The sequence below is a fragment of the Pan troglodytes genome, chromosome 9 (genome assembly GCF_028858775.2).
Source record: "Pan troglodytes isolate AG18354 chromosome 9, NHGRI_mPanTro3-v2.0_pri, whole genome shotgun sequence".
In the NCBI taxonomy this organism is placed as follows: Eukaryota; Metazoa; Chordata; class Mammalia; order Primates; family Hominidae; genus Pan; species Pan troglodytes.
This window is the reverse complement of record NC_072407.2, coordinates 88525903-88550847: the sequence shown is the minus strand read 5'-3', so window position 1 is coordinate 88550847 and position 24945 is coordinate 88525903. Positions and strand designations below refer to the sequence as shown.

Below are 24945 nucleotides of genomic sequence, written 5' to 3'. Positions count from 1 at the left end.
TCATAGGTTCAAGCAGTTCTCCTGCCTCAGTCTCCCGAGTAGCTGGGATTACAGGCATGTGCCACCCTGCCCCACTAATTTTTGTATTTTTAGTAGAGGAGGGGTTTTGCCATGTTGGCCAGGCTGGTCTCGAATGCCTGACCTCAGGTGATCTGTGAGCCTCAGCTTCCCACAATGCTGGGATTACAGGCGTAAGCCACCTCGCCCAGCCTAAGCTAAGTGTTATTTAAAAAGAGTCAAAGAGAAAAAAATTAACTTAAAAGTGTATAAAGTAGAAAAGTCACAGTAAGCTAAGGTTAATTTATTATTAAAGAAATTTTTTTTGAAAAAAATTTAGTGTAGCCTAAGTATACAGTGTTATAAAGTCTACATTAGTATACAGTAATGTCCTGGGCCATCACATTCACTCATCTCTCACTCACTCACTCACCCAGAGCAACTTCCAGTTCTGCAAATTTCATTCATTTTAGGTGTCCTATACAGGTGCACCATTTTACATATATATATACACACCTCATTTTTACCATACTTTTTTAATGTTTGGGTGTTCAGATAGTAACAAATATTTACTATTTTGTTATAATTACATACAGTAGTCAGTACAGTAACATGATGTACATGTTTGTAGCCTAGGAGCAATAGGCTATGCCACGTAGCCTAGGTGTGTAATAGGCTATACCACGTAGCGTAGGTGTGTAATAGGCTATATCATGTAGCCTAGGTGTGTAATAGGCTATACCATCTAGGTTTGTGTAAGTGCACTTTATGGTGTTCACACAATGATGAAATTGTCTAATTATGCATTTTCCAAAACATACATCCATTGTGACTGTATTTTGTTGAAGATTTTTATATCTGTGTTCATCAAGGATATTAGCCTGTAGTCTTCTTTTCTTTGTTGTGTCCTCGTCTGGCTTTAGTATCAAAGTAATGCTGGCCTTGTAAATGAGTTTGGAAGTATTTCCTTCTCTTTTTGGAAGAATTTGAGAAAGACTGACATTAGCTCTTCTTTAAATATTTGGTAGAATTCAACAGTGAAGCTATCTGGTCCTGGGTTTTTCTTTGATGGTTGACTTTTGATCACTGATTCAATCTCCTTACTCACTCTTAGATCTGTTCATATTTTCTATTTCTTCATGATTCAGTCTTGGCAGGTACTATGTTGCCAAGAATTCATCCATTTCTTGTAGATTATCCAATTCTTTGATATATAGTTGTTCATAACAGTCTTTTATGATCTTTTGTATTTCTGTAGTATCAGCTGTAATATCTTCTCTTTCATTTCTGATTTTGAGTCTTCTCTCTTTTTTTCATAGTATAGCTAAGGGTTTGTCAATTTTGCTTATCTTTTCAAAAAACCCAACTCTTAGTTTTGTTGATCTTTTCTATTATTTTTCTAGTCTTTATTTACTTCTGTTCTTATCTTTGTTATTTCCTTTCTTATGCTAACTTTGGGCTCAGTTTTTTCTTTTTCTAGTTCCTTGAGGTATAAGATTAGGTTACTTGTTTGTGAGTCTTTTTTTTTTTTGGAGACCCCATCTTGCTCTGTCACCTAGGCTGGAGTGCAATGATGTGATCTCAGCTCACTGCAACCTCTGCCTCCTGGGTTCAAACGATTCTCCCACCTCAGCCTCCTGAGTAGCCAGGATTACAGTCGCCTGAAACAAGCCCGGCTAATTTTTTAGTAGAGACGGGGTTTTGCCATGTTGGCCAGGCTGGTCTGGAACTCCTGACCTCAGCTGATCCACCCACCTTGGTCTCCCAAAATGCTGGGGTTACAGGCGTAAGCCACCACGCCAGAGCCCTTTCTTCTTTTTTGATGTAGGAGTTTATTGCTATAAACTTTCCTCTTAGAATTGCTTTTGTTGCATCTCATATGTTACATTATGCTATGTTTCCAGTTTCATTTATCTCAAGATATTTTTAAATTTCCCTTTTTAAATTGCTTCTTTGACCTAAGGGTTGTTCAGAGAATGTTGTTTAATTTCCACGTATTTCAATTTTCCAAAATTCCTCCTGTTACTGATTTCTAGTTTTATATCATAGTGATTAGAAAAGATACTTTCCATAGATAGGATTTCAACATTCTTAAATTTGTTAAGACCTGTTTTATGGCCTAACATATGATCTATCCAGGAGAATGTTCTGTATGCATTGGAGAAGAATGTGTATTCTGTTGCAGTTGAAAGAAATGTTCTGTATATGTCTGTAGATCCATTTTGTTCAAAGTGTAGTTCAAGTCGAATGTTATCTTATTTATTTTCTGTCTGATCTGTCTATTATTGAAAGTTGGAGATTGAGGTCTTCTGCTATTATTGTATTGCAGTCTATCTCACCCTTCAGATATTTTAATATTTGCTTTATATAAGGCAAATATATTTGCTTTATATAAGGCACCAAAGTTAGGTGCAAATATATTTATAGAAGTTACACCCTCTTGATGAATTGACTCCTTTACCATTACATAATGATCTTCTTTGTCCCTTTTTTACAGTTTTTGATTTAATATCTATTCTGTTCTGTCTGATATAACTAACCCCTGTTCTTCTTTGGTTTACATTTGCGTGGAATATCTTTTTCCATCCCTCCACTTTCAGTTTCTGGGTTTTTTTTGTTTTGTTTTTTTTAATTATACTTTAAGTTTTAGGGTACATGTGCACAATGTGCAGGTTTGTTACATATGTATACATGTGCCATGTTGGTGTGCTGCACCCAGTAACTCGTCATTTAACATTAGGTATATCTCCCAGTGCTATGCCTCCCCCCTCCCCCCACCCAAAAATAGGCCCCGGTGTGTGATGTTTCCCTTCCTGTGTCCATGTGTTCTCATCGTTCAATTCCCACCTATGAGTGAGAACATGTGACAGTTTGCTCAGAATGATGGTTTCCAGCTTCATCCATGTCCCTACAAAGGACATGAACTCATCATTTTTTATGGCTGCATAGTATTCCATGGTGTATATGTGCCACATTGTCTTAATCCATTCTATCATTGTTGGACATTTGGGTTGGTTCCAAGTCTTTGCTATTCTGAATAGTACCACAATTAACATACGTGTGCATGTGTCTTTATAGCAGCATGATTTATAATCCTTTGGGTATATACCCAGTAATGGGATGCCTGGGTCAAGTGGTATTTCTAGTTCTAGATCCCTGAGGAATCGCCACACTGACTTCCACAATGGTTGAACTAGTTTACAGTCCCACCAACAGTGTAAAAGTGTTCCTATTTCTCCACATCCTCTCCACCACCTGTTGTTTCCTGACTTTTTAATGATCGCCATTCTAACTGGTGTGAGATGGTATCTCATTGTGGTTTTGATTTGCATTTCTCTGATGGCCAGTGATGATGAGCATTTCTTGATGTGTCTTTTGGCTGCATAAATGTCTTCTTTTGAGAAGTGTCTGTTCATATCCTTCACCCACTTGTTGATGGGGTTGTTTTTTTTTTTTCTTGTCAATTTGTTTGAGTTCTTTGTAGATTCTGGATATTAGCCCTTTGTCAGATGAGTAGAATGCAAAAATTTTCTCCCATTCTGTAGGTTGCCTGTTCACTCTGATGGTAGTTTCTTTTGCTGTGCAGAAGCTCTTTAGTTTAATTAGATCCCATTTGTCAATTTTGGCTTTTGTTGCCATTGCTTTTGGTGTTCTAGACATGAAGTCGTTGCCCATGCCTATGTCCTGAATGGTACTGCCTAGGTTTTCTTCTAGGGTTTTTATGGCTTTAGGTCTAACATTTAAGTCTTTAATCCATCTTCAATTAATTTTTGTATAAGGTGTAAGGAAGGGATCCAGTTTCAGCTTTCTACATATGGCTAGCCAGTTTTCCCAGCACCATTTATTAAATAGGGAATCCTTTGCCCATTTCTTGTTTTTGTCAGGTTTCTCAAAGATCAGATGGTTGTAGATAAGCAGCATTATTTCTGAGGGCTCTGTTCTGTTCCATTGGTCTATATCTCTGTTTTGGTTCCAGTACCATGCTGTTTTGGTTACTGTAGCCTTGTAGTATAGTTTGAAGTCAGGTAGCGTGATGCCTCCAGCTTTGTTCTTTTGGCTTAGGATTGTCTTGGCAATGCGGGCTATTTTTTGGTTCCATATGAACTTTAAAGTAGTTTTTTCCAATTCTGTGAAGAAAGTCATTGGTAGCTTGATGGGGATGGCATTGAATCTATAAATTACCTTGGGCACTATGGCCATTTCCATGATATTTTGATTCTTCCTATCCATGAGCATGGAATGTTCTTCCATTTTTTTGTATCCTCTTTTATTTCATTGAGCAGTGGTTTGTAGTTCTCCTTGAAGAGGTCCTTCATGTCCCTTGTAAGTTGGATTCCTAGATATTTTATTCTCTTTGAAGCAATTGTGAATGGGAGTTCACTCATGATTTGGCTCTCTGTTTGTCTGTTATTGGTGTATAAGAATGCTTGTGATTTTTGCACATTGATTTTGTATCCTGAGATTTTGCTGAAGTTGCCTATCAGCTTAAGGAGATTTTGGGCTGAGACAATGGGGTTTTCTAGATATACAATGTCATCTGCAAACGGGGACAATTTGACGTCCTCTTTTCCTAATTGAATACCCTTTATTTCCTTCTCCTGCCTGATTGCCCTGGCCAGAACTTCCAACACTATGTTGAATAGGAGTGGTGAGAGAGGGCATCCCTGTCTTGTGCCAGTTTTCAAAGGGAATGCTTCCAGCTTTTGCCCATTCAGTGTAATATTGGCTGTGGGTTTGTCATAGACAACCCTTATTATTTTGAGATATGTCCCATCAATACCTAATTTATTGAGAGTTTTTAGCATGAAGGGTTGTTTAATTTTGTTGAATTTTTCTGCATCTATTGAGATAATCATGTAGTTTTTGTCTTTGGTTCTGTTTATATGCTAGATTACAGTTATTGATTTGCATATGTTGAACCAGCCTTGCATCCCAGGGATGAAGCCCACTTGATCATGGTGGATAAGCTTTTTGATGTGTTGCTGGATTCGGTTTGCCAGTATTTTATTGAGGAATTTTGCATCGATGTTCATCAGGGATATTGGTCTAAAATTCTCTTTTTTTGTTGTGTCTCTGCCAGGCTTTGGTATCAGGATGATGCTGGCCTCATAAAATGAGTTAGGGAGGATTCCCTCTTTTTCTATTGATTGGAATAGTTTCAGAAGGAATGGTACCAGCTCCTCCTTGTATCTCTGGTAGAATTCGGCTGTGAATCCATCTGGTCCTGGACTTTTTTTGGTTGGTAAGCTATTAATTATTGCCTCAATTTCAGAGCCTGTTATTGGTCTATTCAGAGATTCAACTTCTTCCTGGTTTAGTCTTGGGAGGGTGTATGTGTCCAGGAATGTATCCATTTCTTCTAGATTTTCTAGTTTATTTGCATAGAGGTGTTTGTAGTATTCTCTGATGGTAGTTTGTATTTCTGTGGGATTGGTGGTGATATCCCCTTTATCATTTTTTATTGCGTCTATTTGATTCTTCTCTCTTTTCTTCTTTATTAGTCTCGCTAGCAGTCTATCAATTTTGTTGATCTTTTCCAAAAAACTACTCCTGGATTCATTGATTTTTTGAGGGGTTTTTTGTGTCTCTCTCTCCTTCAGTTCAGCTCTGATCTTAGTTATTTCTTGCCTTCTGCTAGCTTTTGAATGTGTTTGCTCCTGCTTCTCTAGTTCTTTTAATTGTGATGCTAGGGTATCAATCTTAGATCTTTCCTGCTTTCTCTTGTGGGCATTTAGTGCTATAAATTTCCCTCTACACACTGCTTTGAATGTGTCCCAGAGATTCTGGCATGTTGTGTCTTTGTTCTCGTTGGTTTCAAAGAACATCTTTATTTCTGCCTTCATTTTGTTATGTACCCAGTAGTCATTCAGGAGCAGGTTGTTCAGGTTCCATGTAGTTGAGCGGTTTTGAGTGAGTTTCTTAATCCTGAGTTCTAGTTTGATTGCACTGTGGTCTGAGAGACAGTTTGTTATAATTCCTGTTCTTTTACATTTGCTGACGAGTGCTTTACTTCCAACTATGTGGTCAATTTTGGAGTAGGTGTGGCATGGTGCTCAAAAGAATGTATATTCTGTTGATTTGGGGTGGAGAGTTCTGTAGATGTCTATTAGGTCCACTTGGTGCAGAGCTGAGTTCAATTCCTGGGTATCCTTGTTAACTTTCTGTCTCATTGATCTGTCTAATGTTGACAGTGGGATGTTAAACTCTCCCATTATTATTGTGTGGGAGTCTAAGTCTCTTTGTAGGTCTCTAAGGACTTGCTTTATGAATCTGGGTGCTCCTGTATTCAGAGCATATATACTTAGGATAGTTAGCTTTTCTTGTTGAATTGATCCCTTTACCATTATGTAATGGCCTTCTTTGTCTCTTTTGATTTTTGTTGGTTTAAAGCCTGTTTTATCAGAGACTAGGATTGCAATCCCTGCCTTTTTTTGTTTTCCATTTGCTTGGTAGATCTTCCTCCATCCCTTTATTTTAAGCCTATATGTGTCTCTGCACGTGAGATGGGTTTCCTGAATACAGCACACTGATGGGTCTTGACTCTTTATCCAATTTGCCAGTCTGTGTCTTTTAATTGGAGCATTTAGTCCATTTACATTTGAAGTTAATATTGTTATGTGTGAATTTGATCCTGTCATTATGATGTTAGCTGGTTAGTTTGCTTGTTAGTTGATGCAGTTTCTTCCTAGCCTCGATGGTCTCTACATTTTTGTATGTTTGTGCAGTGGCTAGTACTGGTTGTTCCTTTCCATGTTTAGTGCTTCCTTCAGGAGCTCTTGTAGGGCAGGCCTCGTGGTGACAAAATCTCTCAGCATTTGCTTGTCTGTGAAGTATTTTATTTTTCCTTCACTTATGAAGCTAGTTTGGCTGGATATGAAATTCTGGGTTGAAAATTCTTTTCTTTAAGAATGTTGAATATTGGCCCCCACTCTCTTCTGGCTTGTAGAGTTTCTGCCAAGAGATCAGCTGTTAGTCTGATGGGCTTCCCTTTGTGGGTAACCCAACCTTTCTCTCTGGCTGCCCTCAACATTTTTTCCTTCATTTCAACTTTGGTGAATCTGACAATTATGTGTCTTGGAGTTGCTCTTCTCAAGGATTATCTTTGTGGCGTTCTCTGAATTTGAATGTTGACCTTCCTTGCTAGATTGGGGAAGTTCTCATGTATAATATCTGGCAGAGTATTTTCCAACTTGGTTCCATTCGCCCCGTCACTTTCAGGTACACCAGTGAGACATAGATTTGGTCTTTTCGCATAGTCCCATATTTCTTGGAGGCTTTGTTCGTTTCTTTTTATTCTTTTTTCTCTAAACTTCTCTTCTCACTTCATTTCATTCATTTGATCTTCCATCACTGATACCCTTTCTTCCAGTTGATTGAATCAGCTACTGAGGCTTGTGCATTCGTCACGTAGTTCTCCTGCCTTGGTTTTCAGCTCCATCAGGTCCTTTAAGGATTTCTCTGCATTGGTTATTCTAGGAAGCCATTTGTCTAGTCTTTTTTCAAGGTTTTTAACTTCTTTGCCATGGGTTCGAACTTCCTCCTTTAGCTCAGAGTAGTTTGATCATCTGAAGCCTTCTTCTCTCAACTTGTCAAAGTCATTCTCTGTCCAGCTTTGTTCCATTGCTGGTGAGGGGCTGCGTTCCTTTGGAGGAGGAGAGGTACTCTGATTTTTAGAGTTGCCAGTTTTTCTGCTCTGTTTTTTCCCCATCTTTGTGGTTTTATCTACCTTTGGTCTTTGATGATGGTGACGTACAGATGGGGTTTGGTGTGGATGTCCTTTCTGTTTGTTAGTTTTCCTTCTAACAGTTAGGACCCTCAGCTGCAGGTCTGTTGGAGTTGCTGGAGGTCCACTCCAGACCCTGTTTGCCTGGGTATCAGCAGCAGAGGCTGCAGAACAGCAGATATTGGTGAACAGCAAATGTTGCTGCCTGATCGTTCCTCTGGAAGTTTTGTCTCACAGGGGTACCCAGCCATGTGAGGTATCAGTCTGCCCCTACTGGGTGTTGCCTCCCAGTTAGGCTATTCGGGGGTCAGGGACCCACTTGAGGAGTCAGTCTGGCCATTCTCAGATGTAAGCTGTGTGCTGGGAGAACCACTACTATCTTCAACGCTGTCAGACAGAGACATTTAAGTCTGCAGAGGTTTCTGCTGCCTTTTGTTTGGCATTGCCCTGCCCCGAGAGGTGGAGTCTACAGAGGCAGGCAGGCCTCCTTGCGCTGCAGTGGGCTCCACCCAGTTCGAGCTTCCCGGCTGCTTTATTTACCTACTCAAGCCTCAGCAAGAGTGGGCATTCCTCCCCCAGCCTCGCTGCCACCTTGCAGTTTGATCTCAGACTGCTGTACTAGCAATGAGCGAGGCTCCATGGGCATAGGACCCTCCGAGCCAGGCACGGGATATAATCTCCTGGTGTGCCATTTGCTAAGACCGTTGGAAAAGCGCAGTATTAGGGTGGGAGTGCCCCGATTTTCCAGGTGCCGTCTGTCACCCCTTTCTTTGACTAGGAAAGGGAACTCCCTGACCCCTTGTGCTTCCTGGGTGAGGCAATGCCTCGCCCTGCTTCGGCTCATGCTCGGTGCGCTGCACCCACTGTCCTGCATCCACTTTCTGACACTCCCCAGTGAGATGAACTCGGTACCTCAGTTGGAAATGCAGAAATCATCCGTCTTCTCTGTTGCTCACGCTGGGAGCTGTAGACTGGAGCGGTTCCTATTAGGCCATCTTGGCTCCACCCTCTCCTTTTTTTTTTTTTTTTTGAGACAGAGTTTTGCCCTTGTTGCCCAGGCTGGAGTGCAATGGCACGATCTCACCTCACTGCAACCTCTGCCTCCTGGGTTCAAGCAATTCTCTTACCTCGGTCTCCCTCGGTAACTGAGATTATACGCACCTGCCACCACGCACGGCTAATTTTTGTATTTTAGTAGAGATGGGGTTCACCATGTTGGTCAGGCTGGTCTTGAACTCATGACCTCAGGTGATCCACCCACCTTGGCCTCCCAGAGTGCTGGGACTACAGGCGTGAGCCACTGCACCCGGCCTCTGTGTGTTCTTAAAGGTGAACTGAATCTCTTGTAGGCAAAATATAGTGGGTCTTTTTTTTTTTTTTAAACCATTCAGCCATGTTAGCCTTTTGATAGGAGAATTAATTCATTTACATTCAAAGTAATTATTGATAAGTAAAGACTCACTACTGCCATTTTTTTAATGGTTTCCTGGTTATTTTGTGGATCCTCTGTTCCTTTCTTCCTCTCTTGCTGTTGTGGTTTGACTGTTTTCTGTCAACATCAAAAGTTTCTGTTAGAAACTTTTCTTCAAAGAATTAGGTATTTTAATAGAAATGTATCAGGCATTGTGCTCACTACTTTTCATATATTATCTTTAATTGTCACTGCTCTATTGGAAACATTTCATTACCCCTATTTTACAGATGAGAAAACTGAGGGTCAACTGTAGTCATTTGTCAAGGTCACTACTAACCAGATGACCTAGAATTTGGGTCTAAGTCTGTCTGACTGTCTGCTCTGAAGCTTCCCAATAATATCAATGTTTTGCAAGTTGGAGTGGGTCTCACTGGAACTTATCCCTGACCAGAGACACACACATCTTTTCTCAATCATTTCAAAGCAAATACTTTTTTGGCCTTTAACTTTCCTGATCTTGAATGTTCTGAGATTCCTTCCTTTCAAGGGATTTGTAGTTTGGAGGCTGAACTTAGTCAAAACAACACATTAGATCAAATGTGTGCTTCTCCCCTTCCCCCTGCTTAATTGCATCTGATGAGTGGTCCTTTCAGACATATAATTCCAGGCACTTAGCTGTCTCTTACATTTGCTTCCAGGGATCATGGTCCCTGAAGTTTAAGCATATGTTTTCCCAGTGAACTTTTGTGCACTTTGAAAACTGCATTCTGTTCTCTCTTATTAAATTCCAGCTTTCATAACTAATATGCGATGATAGCTCCAGAAATGTTTATCTGGTAAATTAAAGTGGGTGGGGTCTTCCACTTACAAATTACTTCAGGATAGGACTCAGATGCCTGCCCATAGAGCTGCCTCATAAATGCTAGCATAAAATGGATTCGAGCTTTTACAATTTCAGCTTTTTCTTGGTTTAGGGGACTATTATCTTGGTGTATCTTCACAGGGTTCTGAGCTCCTAGCCTATTTCTTAAACTGAGGCTGCAGATTTATGATTCAGTGGAAAAAAATGTGTGACTACTTCTCAAACCTGCTTTGGAAAAACAAGCAGATAGGATGTTTTTCTCTCCTTATCTTGTAGTTACATGTAAATAAGTGACTCATTGGCTGCGCCTCTGAGTCAGGGGGACAGTAATTTCAGAATCGCAGGTTTGATGATTATTTGCTTTGGATATCAAATGTTTGTATTAGAACAGAGACACATTCCAAACAACTTACTGCCCAGAGACCCAGATTCACTAGAGGCCTTCTAGACGTCAGGAAGGTGTTTGTTTTATAAAGTGGAGGCATGTGTGGGTCTGTGCCATGTTCACAGCCATAAAAGAAAGTGAAGAGTGTTAAGTGTGACTTTTCAGGGAAAGGGGCCTAAAGCCTCTGATTATTATTTCTGAAGGGGTAAATATTTTAGTAGAAAAAGAAACTTCTTTGTACCAACTCTCTCTGAGTTTCTTGGCACATTTTAATATTCTAAGTAACAGCTGAAACTACATTAACTTTCTCTGTTCTAATTGGAAACATCTGTGACTTGTGGAATTAGAATTTTTAGATTCTGAAGTGATTTTCTATTTGGACAGAGGTGTCAATTTCAGCTGAAATTTCCTTCTATTCCGCCTTTTTCCCCCTCCTGATTATAAAATGTTCAGTCAGCTAATGATGTGATGGAGGTTCAAGGCCTTCTTCATCAGCTTTTCCACGTACTCACGATTTTTAGTGAAAATTGCACGTATACTTCTTCAGCTATTTGCACACCTTATCAGCATTCTTCTTATTCGAGAAGAACAGATGGAGAAACTCTTTCAACTCTTGGAACTCAACTGGAACAATTATTTTCTGCCAAAAATAAAATCTCATAATCAACAAAGAGGATAGAGCAATATCTGAGATTTGCAAATTCCAGGAAGAAAAAAAAGAGTACAAACAATTAGAAACCTATTTCAGTTTTTCTCTGTGTTAATAGAAGCCTGTCTTCTACAGGGCTTAGTGTTTTACAATCATCACCTGAAACTCCAACAAGAAAGGCAAGAAGGCACAATGGTTTCTTACCTGCTTTCCCTTACTACTTTGCCAACTTACCTCAGTGATATTACCTCATTTTATTGAGCTTCGTTAATCTCAGGTGTAAATGAGGACAACAACATATACCTCCCAGACTTGTGGCAGTAAGTAAATGGCATAGCATTTATGAAATGTTCCCAATGGGAGCTAAATAAATGTTGGCTTCTTTTTTTTTTCTTTCTTACTTTTTACATATGGCAACTAAGGCAATAATGACATGACTTGCCTCAGTCCAAAGATCAGGTCTTCAAGGAGCCAACAGTAGGACTGAGGTTTGCTGGTTTAACACCTTTAAGTCTCCCTCCATAGAGTTTGGCAAAGAGTGAATTGTAGACTACCAAAAAGTCATGAAGGGCAAAAGACTGTGGGTGATATATAATCAACCTCCCAGACCCCCTTCCCCCCGGATACCAAAATCCATGGATGCTCAAATCCCTGATATAAAATGGTATAGTATTTGCATATAACATACATATCCTACAATATACTTTAAATCATCTCTAGATTACTTACTATACCTAATACAATGTAAATTCTATGTAAATAGTTGTTACAAGACTTGGAACCAACCCAAATGCCCATCAGTGATAGACTGGATAAAGAAAATGTGGCACATATACACCATGGAATACTATGCAGCCATAAAAAAGAATGAGATTGTGTCCTTTGCAGGGATATGGATGAAGCTGGAAGCCATCATTCTCAGCAAACTAACACAGAAACAGAAAACCAAACTCCACATGTTCTCGCTCACATGTGGGAGTTGAACAGTGAAAACACACAGACACAGGGAGGGGAATAACATACACTGGGGCCTGTCGGCGGGTCAAGGAGGGGGTGGGGTAAGGGAAGGGATAGCATTAGGACAAATACCTAATGCATGTGGGGCTTAAAACCTAGATGACAGGTTGACAGGTGCAGCAAACCACCATGGCACATGTATACCTATGTAACAATACATTCTGCACATATATCCTAGAACCTAATGTAAAAAAAAAAAGAAAGAAAAAAATAGTCATTACACTACATTTTTAATTTGTGTTATTTTTTACCATTTTTTTAATTGGCCTTTTTTTCTTAATCTGGTTTTTTGTTTGTTTGTTTGTTTGAGACAAGAGTCTTGTTCTGTCACCCAGGCTGGAGTGCAATGATGCAATCTTGGCTCACTGCAACCTCTGCCTCCCGAGTTCAAGCAATTCTCCTGCCTCAGCCTCCTGAGTAGCTGGGACTACAGGTGTGTGCCACCACACCCAGCTAATTTTTGTATTTTTAGTAGAGATGGGGTTTTGCCATGTTGGCCAGGCTTGTCTCAAACTCCTGACCTTAGGTGATCTACCAACTTCGGCCTCCCAAAGTACTGGGATTACAGGTATGAGTCACCATGCCCGGCCTTTTTTCCTAATATTTTCAATCCACAGTAGGTTGAATCCAAGATGTAGAACCTGTGGATATGGATGGCCAACTGTAAGCCACTTCACAGAGGCTTTGTGTTATTACCAGGATTTTAATTAATGACTACACAGGGAAAGGACTCAAAATAATGCTACTAAGAGGATGAGCTTGACTTTCTATAGTAGACACCTAGAAAATGTAGTTTTGAAATTAGTAGACTGGATCTACAGATCAGTGAGTTTTTGAGAGTGAAAATAAAAATAAATAATTGTGTTAATAATTGTGTCAAGACACAGGGAAACTAAAGTATGTGGTTGCCCTGTCCATGAACCATAGCATGAAATTCTGTGTCTCTTGGAGAGGCAGTGACATTCATACCTTTGACAAACATTTCTTAAATTCAACCTGAAAATTTAAAGAGAGGCTCCTTTACGACTGACTTTGTACATGTATTATTTTATTTAATGCTCACACCAGCTTAGTGAGATAGACTTAATGATTACAGCTCCATTTTATTATTATTATTATTATTATTATTTTTTTTTTTTTTTTTTGAGATGGAGTCTCGCTGTGTCGCCCAGGCTGGAGTGCAGTGGCGCAGTCTCGGCTCACTGCAAGCTCCGCCTCCTGGGTTCACGCCATTCTCCTGCCTCAGCCTCTGAAGTAGCTGGGACTACAGGCGCCCGCCACCACGCCCGGCTAATTGCTTTGTAGTTTTTAGTGGAGACAGTGTTTCACCGTGTTAGCCAGGATGGTCTCAATCTCCTGACCTCGTGATCCGCCCGCCTCAGCCTCCCAAAGTGCTGGGATTACAGGCGTGAGCCACTACACCCGGCCACAGCTACATTTTAATAATAAGCAATGGAGATTCGGTGGAGTTAAATAATATGCCAAAGTTGCACAATAAATAAGGGTTGGATTTGGGCTTTGAATCCAGGTCTGTCTAGCTCCGAGTCACAGATAACTGCGTGCCTTGGTAGATTAGAGTCATGGAACTCTAGAGTTTTGGAAGTTATCTGTTCTACCTTCTTCATCTTACCGACTGAGGAACAGGCTCAGAGAGGTCTGGTAACTTTCCCAAACTCACATAGTTAGATATAGTCGTAGAAAAACTTACATTGCCCTTGTTCTAAGTGCTCCATTCTCACATTCAGAGAAAGGAATAGACCATCTATGCAGAAATCCCTTTCTGAAGTAAACACTATGTTTGCAGGGCTGCATTAGGGGACCCATGCAATCAGTGGAAGTGGAGGATACAGTTCCTGCCCTTCTGAGCTTCAAGTCTACTGGAGGAAAATCATCCTGCAGGAACAAGAGGGAGGCAGAGAAAGGGGAGGGCCAAGGGGCCCTAGAAGGGACTCCAGGCCCAGCTCTGCAGCTCTCTCACTCTGTGAATTAGCCATTCTGGGCCCGCTTGTTCTCTAATTCTCGTTGGTCTTCAAATAATGTTTCTGTTATACCCCATTGCAAGGTTTTTTGGGGTTTTTTGTTTGTTTGTTTCTGATCTGACTAGATCAGAAAACCCCTCTGGATCAGAGATGAAGTCTTGCTCATACTTGTTTTCCATGTACTCAGCACAATGCCTGGCGCAAAGCAGAATGCATGAAATCAGTACAGGGCCTAAGCACTTGTTAATCTCAAGTGTGGGAAATTGAGGAACCCCCATCCATCCCAGGGAGGTCCCACTGATGGAGTCACATGGACAGATGTCAGGGTCCACACCTTTACACCTGGGCTCTAAAGTCAGGAGCACTCCACATCCACTGGTTATCTGGGAGGGTCAGAAGGAAAGGGGGCCTCCATGGGGCTGGGAGGGGGACACAGCCACTCCCTCTGTAACTTCCCACCTCAGAGGCGAACAGGATGGGCTTTCCAAGGTACAGGAAGTTAGCTATGGTTGTTCAGTGGGTTCAAATAATCAAAATATTCTTCAGGATAGAAAATAACACCAAAGAAGGATTATGAGTGAACCACCACTAACATGTTCAGTTGTCTGTGGCCACCCCATCCCGCACTTCAGTCACACGTCCCTGAGGACGTTCCACAGAAAGCAGTGGAAAGTGTGATTTTAAAGCTCTTCCAAGGCATGGACAGTTACCTCACTTGAGTCTCTCCAGTTCTGCCCTCCAGGCCTACACAGCCTTCGAGGATTTCTTAGATCTGCTTCCTGGGCTTCTTAGACCTACCTATGTTTTCTTGCTGTACTGTTGCCTCTGGGAGACTGCTACTGAGCTCTAAAAATAGCATCTTGCAGGTTCTCAGAGGACAGGTTCCCTTCCTGCCAAAAAATATGTGGAATGGTGGTTCCATTGGCAACAGCGAGCCTTTGTTAGAGTTGAAAGTGCATATCCCTCCTCCTGAGCCCAGCTGCAGTGGTTTGCCTAATGTCACTGACTCTGTTTTAATTAAGCCCTTTATTGTTGGACTTGGTGCCAAGAAGCCTAAATGAACATATCTACTTGAGTCGGTGTTGTTCAGGGTTCTTTTTTTCAATTCTATTTTAGGAAATTTCCAAGAATCACTCTTCTACAGGCCGAGATAAGGGTTAAGAGTCTTTTTCTCAAGAAATAACATTCTCCTAAGTGAACATTATCTTTGTTTTTCTTTCTCTCTCGTGTAACTGAATTCAAACATTCAAGAGGATTTTTCTGGCTCCTGATGGAAACTGAAGATAGTGATGTAATTTGCACGCCTTTGTCAGATGGAGGAAACTTCACTTACACTTGCCTTGATGAAATTCCAACAGACTTTGAGCTTTAAGAAATGTACAGGGAAGGAATTGTGATATCACCACTACTCATAGCTACTACACAAAAATTGGATGGTTGGCATATTTGCTTCCTAGGGCTACTGTATGTAACAAAATACTACAAATTGGATGGCTTAAAACAACAGAAATTTATTTTCTCATAGTTCTAACAGCAAGAAGTCCAAAATCAGGTGTCAGCAGGTCGTGCTCCCTCTGACACCTGTGGGGGACACTCCTTGCTGCCCCTTCTAGCTTCTGTTATTTGCTGGCAATCCTTGGCATTCCTTGCCTCTGGATGCATCAGTCCAATCTCTGTTTCTATCATCCCATGGCTATTTCTTCCTGCATGTCCCTGTCTTCTCCTCTTCTTATGAGGATACCAGTGCTTTTAGATTAGGGCCCACACTAACTTCATCTTAACTTGACCACATCTGCAAAGACCCTATTCCAAATAGGGTCACAGGCACCCAACATTAGAATTTGTGGAGAGCTGAAGATCACCTCCACCACCCCATTATAGCTTTTAGTGGGCTCTTCAGCTGGTTCTAGAAGTCATATTGACACCAGGCACATAAACAAGAGAAAAATACACAAATTGTGTTAGTTTTACATATACATGGAGATCTTAAGAGAGTGAAGTCTGTAGAAGTGGCCAAAGCAAGATGCTTTTGTGCATTTTGGATGAAGAATGATAAATTTGAGAAGAAATGACAGGACAAAGAAAATCTGGCTGGGCGTAGTAAATTTCCTGGGGGAGTCACTGGAAGATACATGGGGAATGTAAAACAGGTGGCCGATGATAAGCGTTACTTTGTTAAGTATGTTTATTCAAATCGATCGCAGCCTCCATTTCCAAGTCTCTCATGATAAGGGCATTTTCTCCCCTGGTATGGAGAGGTTACCCCTCCCAGAGGAATCTTTATCATAGGCTACATGCAAGAAAAGACAGGTCAGCTCTCCCTTTCTGAAACTACAATTTCTCCAAGTGTTTTCAACTCTAGTCAATTAATGAGATGGCATATTTGAGGATGGGACAGCCTTCACAACTTCAAATTTCAACATATTTTCCTGAAGGATGTAACTCAAATGGCTGGAAATTTTTCTTACTCAGAAAAGGTTTGGGTGTTTTCCCACTCTCTACCATAAGTAACCAATATCAGGTACCGCTTTTGGAGAATTTACCACATGCCAAGCCCTAGGCCATGTTCCTGATATATATTCTTTTATTTAATCTTCATAGAAATACTTCGAAGTAAACATTATTATATGCCTAGTTTACAACTGTCAAAATAAAGGCCCAGCAATGCCTCCTTCCAGCACCCATATTCTGAACAACTTACCATACCTAACACATACATCACTTATAGAGTACCTGCCATGTGCCTGGTGCTACGCTAGGCCCTGGGAACAAATGTCATCCTGCCCTCAGGGAACATGAGTCTAGTGGGAGGAGATATGCATCAGAGATATAATTTCCTAAATATCAATTACTACCTCCCAGTGTCATAGCATCATTTCCCACAAGGAATTCTTTTCCTTTGCTCTCATTGCCAGAGGTCTGTTGAAAGAACAGTGGCTGCTGAGATGAAAAGCAGTGCAAAGTCCCTCAAAAAGGGGGTTCCCTCACTTCTACTTTAATCAGAGCTCCAACATGTCGACAGGTTGGGGCTCTGATTAAATTGGAACTGAGCATCTCTGGACATCTTTATTGAACAAACAAAATGTTTCTTGCCATATTATGATGAGGAACAAACAACCCTAAAATCTCAATGCCTAAAGCACAGTTTATTCTGTGCTCTGCACCATGTGTCTCTGACCCCCACATCTAGGGACTGTGCTCTATGTCACCCTCACACCGGATGCAGGCTAATGAAGTAGTCTTATCTGGAACTCTACAGGTTATGTGGCAAAAAGAAAAAGACAAGATGGTAAATCACACTGACTCTGAAACACTCCCACCCAGAGGTGCCATGTTGCATTTTATTGGCCAAAGCAGGTCACCAGGCTGTGCTTTATTTCAACAAATCATGGAAGGGCAGCCTGCCTTGTGCCTGCAAGAGAGAACAGAATATATTTACAGAACAGAATGAATTGCTTCCACGAATGGACAGAAAGAAGTTTTAACCCTGTTCCAGGATGAACAGCCCATAACAAATATGCCTTTCAGACCAAATGAAATAAGTATTTGAAGGAATAGATCAGGTACTCAGTGCAATTTTTGTTAAATGACCATTCCCTTCCCTCTCTGCGTACTTAACCCAAAGCTCCATGCAGCAGAAGCCATGCCCCTTCTCTGGCCACTCGTTTGGCCAGTGGGCCCTGATGACCAAGCACCAGCTAAGAGAGAACCTGTGGTCTTTTTTGGAAACGAAAGTAGGAAAGTCCAAATGTGAAAGCCATGAATCAGGGGACAGTGATGTATGTTCCTGAGCAATTCCCTGTAGCTTCCCTTTAAACAGCAACCTCCTGAGTACACATACAATATAATTTTAGATATAGATATTAGGCCAGGCACGGTGGCTCATGCCTGTAATCCCAGCACTTTGGGAGGCTGAGGTGGGTGGATCACTTGAGGTCAGGAGTTCGAGACCAGCCTGGCCAACATATAGTGAAATCCCATCTCTACTAAAAATACAAAAAATTAGCTGGGCATAGTGGCACATGCCTGTAGTCCCAGCTACTTGGGAAGCTGAGGCAGGAGAGTCACTTGAATCTGGGAGGCAGAGGTTGCAGTGAGCAGAGATCATGCCACTGTACTCCAGCCTGGGTGACAGAGTGAGACTCCATCTCTCAAAACATATATATATATATATATATACATACACACAGAGAGAGAGAGAGAGAGAGATTTTATTTACTCACAACTTTTCAGGAATAAACTGTATTTTATGTAAAGCAAGACATCTATTTGTTTAAACCCTGGATTCCATAGGTAAGTAGCATGCCATATCCACCATATATTTTTCCATCCCTCAAGTTCCAAAATTGATTCCCTGAAGTAAACAGGAAAAACTTGGGAGAAGTAATCAGTAGCTAAAATTATTTTTGTTTTTGTCCTGTTCCAGTTAATGGCTATTAAAAGCAAGATTTCCATGACTGCTTCTATTCCAGATGCCCATGTTCTCAGCTCTAGGAGTAGCAAAAGAAGTTGCATTCTAATGACTCAGAGGAGTCATTAGCCTTGATGAGTGTTCAGATTGCAGTAACTCACTGCAGGATGTTTAGCGCCTTGGGATCCCTGGGCAGCCTATAATTTGCTCAAAAGCTGGAAATGTTTCTGCACCTCTACAGAGCCTGGCCTGTGGCTTCCTGTGTCTTCCCACCTTCCTGCCTCCCATTGTGCCTCAGAGCAGGATAATACCACTTTAAACATGTCACATTAGCTGTGAAAGGGGTTTTGACTCATTCTCAAGGAGAGAAGATTGAAACAGACCCAGCTGTGGAATACACAGAGCTCCTTGGCACCTAAATCACTACCCCAATCATCCATAAAGAGCTGCCAGGAAACCATATCAGTGGGATCTGAGGGAGGCTCACTTTAGCACCCCCTTCAGACTTACCATACTGGACGAGGTTAGACAAATATTAAGATTCACGTGTCTACAGGGTTTTACAGTGTGCAGAGATTTTGCAAATTTGCCTTGTTTGATTCTCACAGTCATTCCCGTAATGGAGAAACCATTGTCCCCATCTTACTGCTGAGAAAACTAAGGCACAGAGAGGTGAAGTGACTAGTCCCAAGTCACACACCTATAGGGGCCATGTTTCTGGGATCTAAGAGACCTGTGTTCTAATCTCACCTCCACCTTCACAGATCTACCTCTTAATCTCATCTGTAAAATGATGGCGATGCCCTCTGGATAGTGTTGCAAGAGCATTATGACAGTGTACATAAAGGGCCTGCCAGTGTCCCTGGAACAGAGATACTCAAAAAAAGCTCATTAAATAAAAATAAATGTTGCCTTTTTGTGTGTGACATGTTTTCCCTTGATCTCTTTCTCATTGAATATTAGCTTTTGCGGGGAACATGGAAAATTAGTCCCAATTGTGCATCACCAAAGATCCTTCTATTTTGTTCCTACTCAGTGATCCATATAATGAAAGATTTTCTACCTGCCATACTTTATTTACAACCGTCTTCTTATTTCAGTGACACATATAACTATTCATCATGGCTCCTGACAAACATGCATATTAAAATGGATGATTCTAGCTAAAACACTAATTTGTAATTATTTACAAACATTTACCAAATACTTACTATGAGCCAAATATCTCTCTGGACATTTTGCCAGTATCTGAGCCCAGGCGATCTGACGCCCGAGCCCACACTTTTAACCTCTGCACTAAGATCAGCAACACTAAGAGCTACCATTTGTTATGTATTTACTATGGGCCAGCAGACACTGTAATATATTTTTTAAAGATACATTGACTTATTTAATCATTGTAACAAATAAGTGTATGGTGCAGGTGGTGTCACTTCTTCCATTTTACACATGAGGAACTGAAGCTTGAGGAAGGGAAGTAACTTATTCATAGCCATGTAGCTAGGAAGTAATAGAGCTGGGTTTCGAGCCTGCATTTGCAAAGCACATACATTAAACCCCTAGTCTGTGCTACATTCTCTCTAACATTTCTGTGAACCATCACTTGAGTTGTTTGAAGCCTCATCACTTGTCAGTGCTTTGTATGATTGGAAATCACTTGAAAATCCCCATTCCAGCCTCAGGAACTCCTGTGGGTCTGAGATCTCAGGGTGAAACTAAGCAGGCCTAGGTAGGAGCACCTCCTGAGGCACCTAAATATTCTTCCTGAAGCCACTAAGAAGGAATGCAGAGGGGTTAGTGTCTGCATTCCTCAGGTGATCAGAATCTCATGTGTATCAGTCCATTCTCACGCTGCTATAAAGAAATAACAGAGACTGGGTAATTTATAAAGAAAAGAGATTTAATTGACTTGCAGTTCCACATCGCTGGGGAGGCCTCAGGAAACTTATGATTATGGCGGAAGGCAAAGGGGAAGCAGGCACCTTCTTCACAAGGTGGCAGGAGAGAGAAGTGCAAGCAGGGGAAATGCCAGATGCTTATAAAACCATCAGATCTCATGAGAACTCACTCACTATCAGAAGAACAGCATGTGGGAAACTGCCCCCATGATCCATTCACCTCCCTCTCTCTGCATGTGGGGATTACAGGTTCCTCCCTTGACACGTGGGGATTACAATTCAAGATGAGATTTGGGTGGGGACCCAGAACCACCATATCATCATGGAAACAGATAAGAACCAACCCCATCACTAGTTACTGCTGGAGAAAATGGTATCTTCTGAGTGAAAATAGGCTAAATCTGTAAATACATTGCTGAGGTCATTGAAGAGGTATTCTTCCCTGGGGGTACTATATCTTCTCTGAGCTACTTTAGATGCAGTACTACCAGGAAATGGAAGGATGGGCAAGGTTCTGACTGGGACCTGCAATACATTTGCTTATCATCATAATCCCTAGCCCCGCACATTTTACTTCCTCAATATACTTCAAAGAAAACTATTAGGGACCCCAATGTGCATTTCTGTTTGGTACACTTCCCACCTCTAGGTGTCTGTCAAGAACTAGATCTTTGAGAAAACCAATATTCTGCATTAGTGGAAAGTGCATCAGACTCAGGATCCTGGTTCAGGTGGACCCAGCTGCTTATGAGCTGTGTGACCTTGGACAAGTGACTTCACCTCTCTGGACTTTAGTGTCCTTATTTATAAAATAAAGTCTTTGGACTAGACATCTCAAAATCCCCAGCCAGGGCAATCCTTTCAAAATCCTTTGTAGCTAGCCGCAGTTTAGGCAATAGATGGAAAAGCACTTTGAGAAGTGGTTAAAAGCTCTTAACACATTTCAAAAGGTGTTATTTTTGCAGAGCAGAGCATGAAATTATACATATAGAAAAAGAAAAAAGAACTTTGAAATTTTAGTAGCTCAAACTTAAATGTAAAAATGTTCATTTTAAGTGTCCCTCCTCCCTCTCCTTCTTATCTTCAACACAGAGGGCCTATTTTAATGTACACAGATAATGTAAGTATTCACACCTATCCTGTGTTTAACCACACCAGAGCTTTGGTAAGGTCTAAAATAGTGCATGGATCTTACCCCTTTGTTTGCTTTCTCCAATGATAAGAGTTGTTAAGAGTCTTCCTCTTCCTGGTAAGAGAGAAGGAGGCATCTCTGCAAGTGGAGATTTCCTTATAGAAGTAAATTTCCTTTACAAAAGAAAAACTTGTGCCCTGTTTTTAGAGCTTTTCCTGCCTCTGGTTATTCTAGATGGTCTTTAGCTCAAAATAATCTACAGGTCAAACAGACACATTTTAGGATGGCATATTCTGGTACCCTTCACCTGGACCTTGCTCTCAAACCTTATGAGTAAGTTAATTCAAATACCTACCCTGCCCCACTTTAGTGCGGTAAATGGAGCCCTGCACTCCCCAAGTCTTAAAGTCTGGTGTTTTCCTCTTTCCTGGTTCATCTACCATCTCCACATGCTTATTTTCCTGCTGTAAGCCACAGGCAACAGCACAACCCACATGATCCCTTGAACATGATACAACATAGCACACACACAAGTTGCCTTTGTTCCAACTCTCTTCCAGATTTATTCAACACTTTTCATCCTCATCCCTCAACTATCATTATCATCTTTCATGTATTCATTTTCCATTTATTCAGAAATTGTGCATTGCACATCTATTATGGACTAAGTTTAGGGATATAGTGGTGAACAATAACAACAAAAATAGATGCACATTTTGCCCTCTGAAGTTCACAGTCTAATGAGGGTGATGGGGATTATTAATCAAATAGCCACACAAATAAATGTGACAAGTTTGTTTATGTAGGGATGGAGTACTTTGAGAGCATATAGGAGAGAGCCTCTACTTTGAATTGGAAGTTATCAAGAGCATGAGTATGAATTAACTAAAGAGTGAGGAGAAGCATGCGTATTAGGCAGAAGGAATGGTATGTGAACTTGTAATTGCCCAATGGGTTCTTCTTGCCCACTGTACAGACAAAAGCAATTCACGAAGACCATGGTATTGCAGTAAAGGAAGGGTTTAATTAACACAAGGCAGCTGAGAGGAGGGAGTGGCTTAGCCTCCTGAGAACTCAGAGGCTAGGGATTTTATGGATAATTTGGAGGGCAGGAGGCTAGGGAATGGGCACTGCTGATTGGGGATGAAATGATAAGAGTGTGGAAAATGGTTATTGCACACTGAGCCCACCTCCAGGTAGGGGCCACAGGACCATTTGAGTCATGAGTCATGGGTCTTGGTGGGGTCAGTTGGTTGCCAGAATGCAAAAATCTGAAAAACATCTCAAAAGACCAATCTTAGGTACTACAATAGTGATGTTATCTATAGGAGCAACTAGGGAAGTCAAAAATCTTGTGACCTCGAGCCACATGGCTGTTGAGCAGTAAGGGATTATAGAAACTATGCCTACATTTCAGCAGAGGTCAGGCCCTTTCCATAATCCTAATCTTGCGGCCTTTCCTTAGTCTTACAAAGGCAGTTTCAGCCCCCAAAACTGAACAAGGAAGGGATCAGTTTCATGGAGAGACTATTATCACACTTGCTTCAAAGTTAAATTAGAAACCAAATTCCTCCCATGGTTAGCCTGGCCCTGCCCAATAATGAGTGAGGACAGCCAGCCTGTGAGACTAGAAGCAAAATGAAGTCAGTCATGCTAGATTTCTCTCACTGTCATAATCTTTGCAAAGGCGGTTTCAAAGTAGCACTGGAGTAGGAAGAACATGGCACATAAAGGAATGGAAAAAGACCAGTGTGGCTGAAGAGTGTGGAGTGAGAAGAGAAGTGGAACAAGATGAAGTAAGGAAGTTGGGAAGACCCAGACAAGATTCTGTAGGCAAGTTGAGGACTTTGGTCTTTATTCTATTTTTAGCACAAGAAGTAAAACAATGAGTCATTGATTTCAAGAACATCACTCTCACTAGCATATAGAAAATAGGAGAGAGGCAAGAGTGGATGTTACAAGATTATTGCAGCACTTCAGGCAACAGATATTGGAAGCGTGGATAAAGGAGGTAGTGTTACTGATGAAAGAAGTGTTTGAACCAGGAGTTATTTAGAAAGTACAAATGAAGAACTTGGCAACGGGTTGTATAAAAGAAGGGAGGAGACCATCAAGGATGATTTCAAGGGGTTGGAATTGTTAAATTAGTTATGTCGGGGAAATATTCACTGAGAAAGGGAGTAGGAAAGAGAATCAGTTTTGTCTTGAGTCTTTGTTTTTCTTGTCTTTGAGTCATAATGGTGGAAGATTAGATGATAAATTTGGTTTGGTACATGCTAAGTTTGAAGTACCTTTGAGGTATGCACAGGGAAATATCAGGTAGGCAGTTAAATTAAAGGTCTAGTGCAGTGGCTCTAAAATCAGGGATAATTTTTTTCCTCCAGGGGACATTTGCCAACGTCTGGAGATATTCTTGGTTGTCACAATGTAGTGAGAGGTCCTATTGTTATCTGGAAAGTAGAGGCCAAGGATGTTGCCAAACATGCTACAATGTGCAGGACAACCACACCCCTCACAGCAAAGAATTATCCAACCCAAAATGTCAATAGTGCCAAAGGTGAGAAACGCTGGTCTATAGATATTTGAGAGTCATTGGCCAAAAGCCTTGGGTATTTATAAGATCACAAATAGAAAGAATAAGAGTAAGAAAAAAAGTGGCATAGTACAGATTTTTGAGGAACTTTAATGCATAATGGCGGGATGACTTACCCAACATAAGAGACTGAGAAGGAGCCACAGAGAAGTAGGAGGAAAACTCAAAGAAAATGGAGTCACAAAAGCCAAATGTTGGGTAGGGGAGTGATGAAAAGTGTCAGATGCTACCAAGAAGACAAAGGAAATGGGGACTGATGAGTGTTCATTGCACTTAGGAATGTGAAGGTCATTGGTAGCCTTTGCAAGAGCAGTTTTGGTAGGACGATGTTGAGACAAGACATACTGCAGTGAGTTGAGAAATGAATGGAAGATGAACAAATGGAAGCAGTTAGTGTAGGCAATGCTTTTAGGAAGTTTGGCAATGGAAGGGGGGAGAGTGAAAGAACAGTCCTGGCAAGAAATGTGGAGGTCAAGAACAGTTTGGGGTTCAGTGATTTTTTTGGTGTTTTATTTTGTTTTAATTTTTTTATTATGGAAAATTTCTTACATATATAAAGTAAGCAGAATATTACAATGGACTTCAATGTACCCTAGATTATATGGACTCTGGATTCTCTTTTATTTCTCAGATGAGTAATGTTTGTTCTAGGAGGGAGTTGATTTGGCTGGACTCAAATTCTCAACTCTGTCTCTCCTAATCAGCAACAACTTAAATCTCTGCTTGGTTCTTTCAGATTCCAGCTGTACTGTTTTTTTGTTTGTTTGTTTGTTTTTGTTTTGCCAATCCCCCTGTGTGTGCATAGTTTAGTGGTCAGCCAGTAATTTGGGTAGATTGGGGAGTTTATCCTTTCTGCGGCTTATTCCCTTCCAGAACCCACCCCCT

At 41.0% G+C, this 24945-nt stretch overlaps 1 protein-coding gene across 3 annotated transcripts in view; it reads left to right on the top strand.

Annotated features, from left to right (window-relative positions):
* Positions 1-24945, top strand: part of ME3 (malic enzyme 3) — a 231763-nt gene that overhangs the window by 138278 nt on the left and 68540 nt on the right. The window lies entirely within an intron of this gene.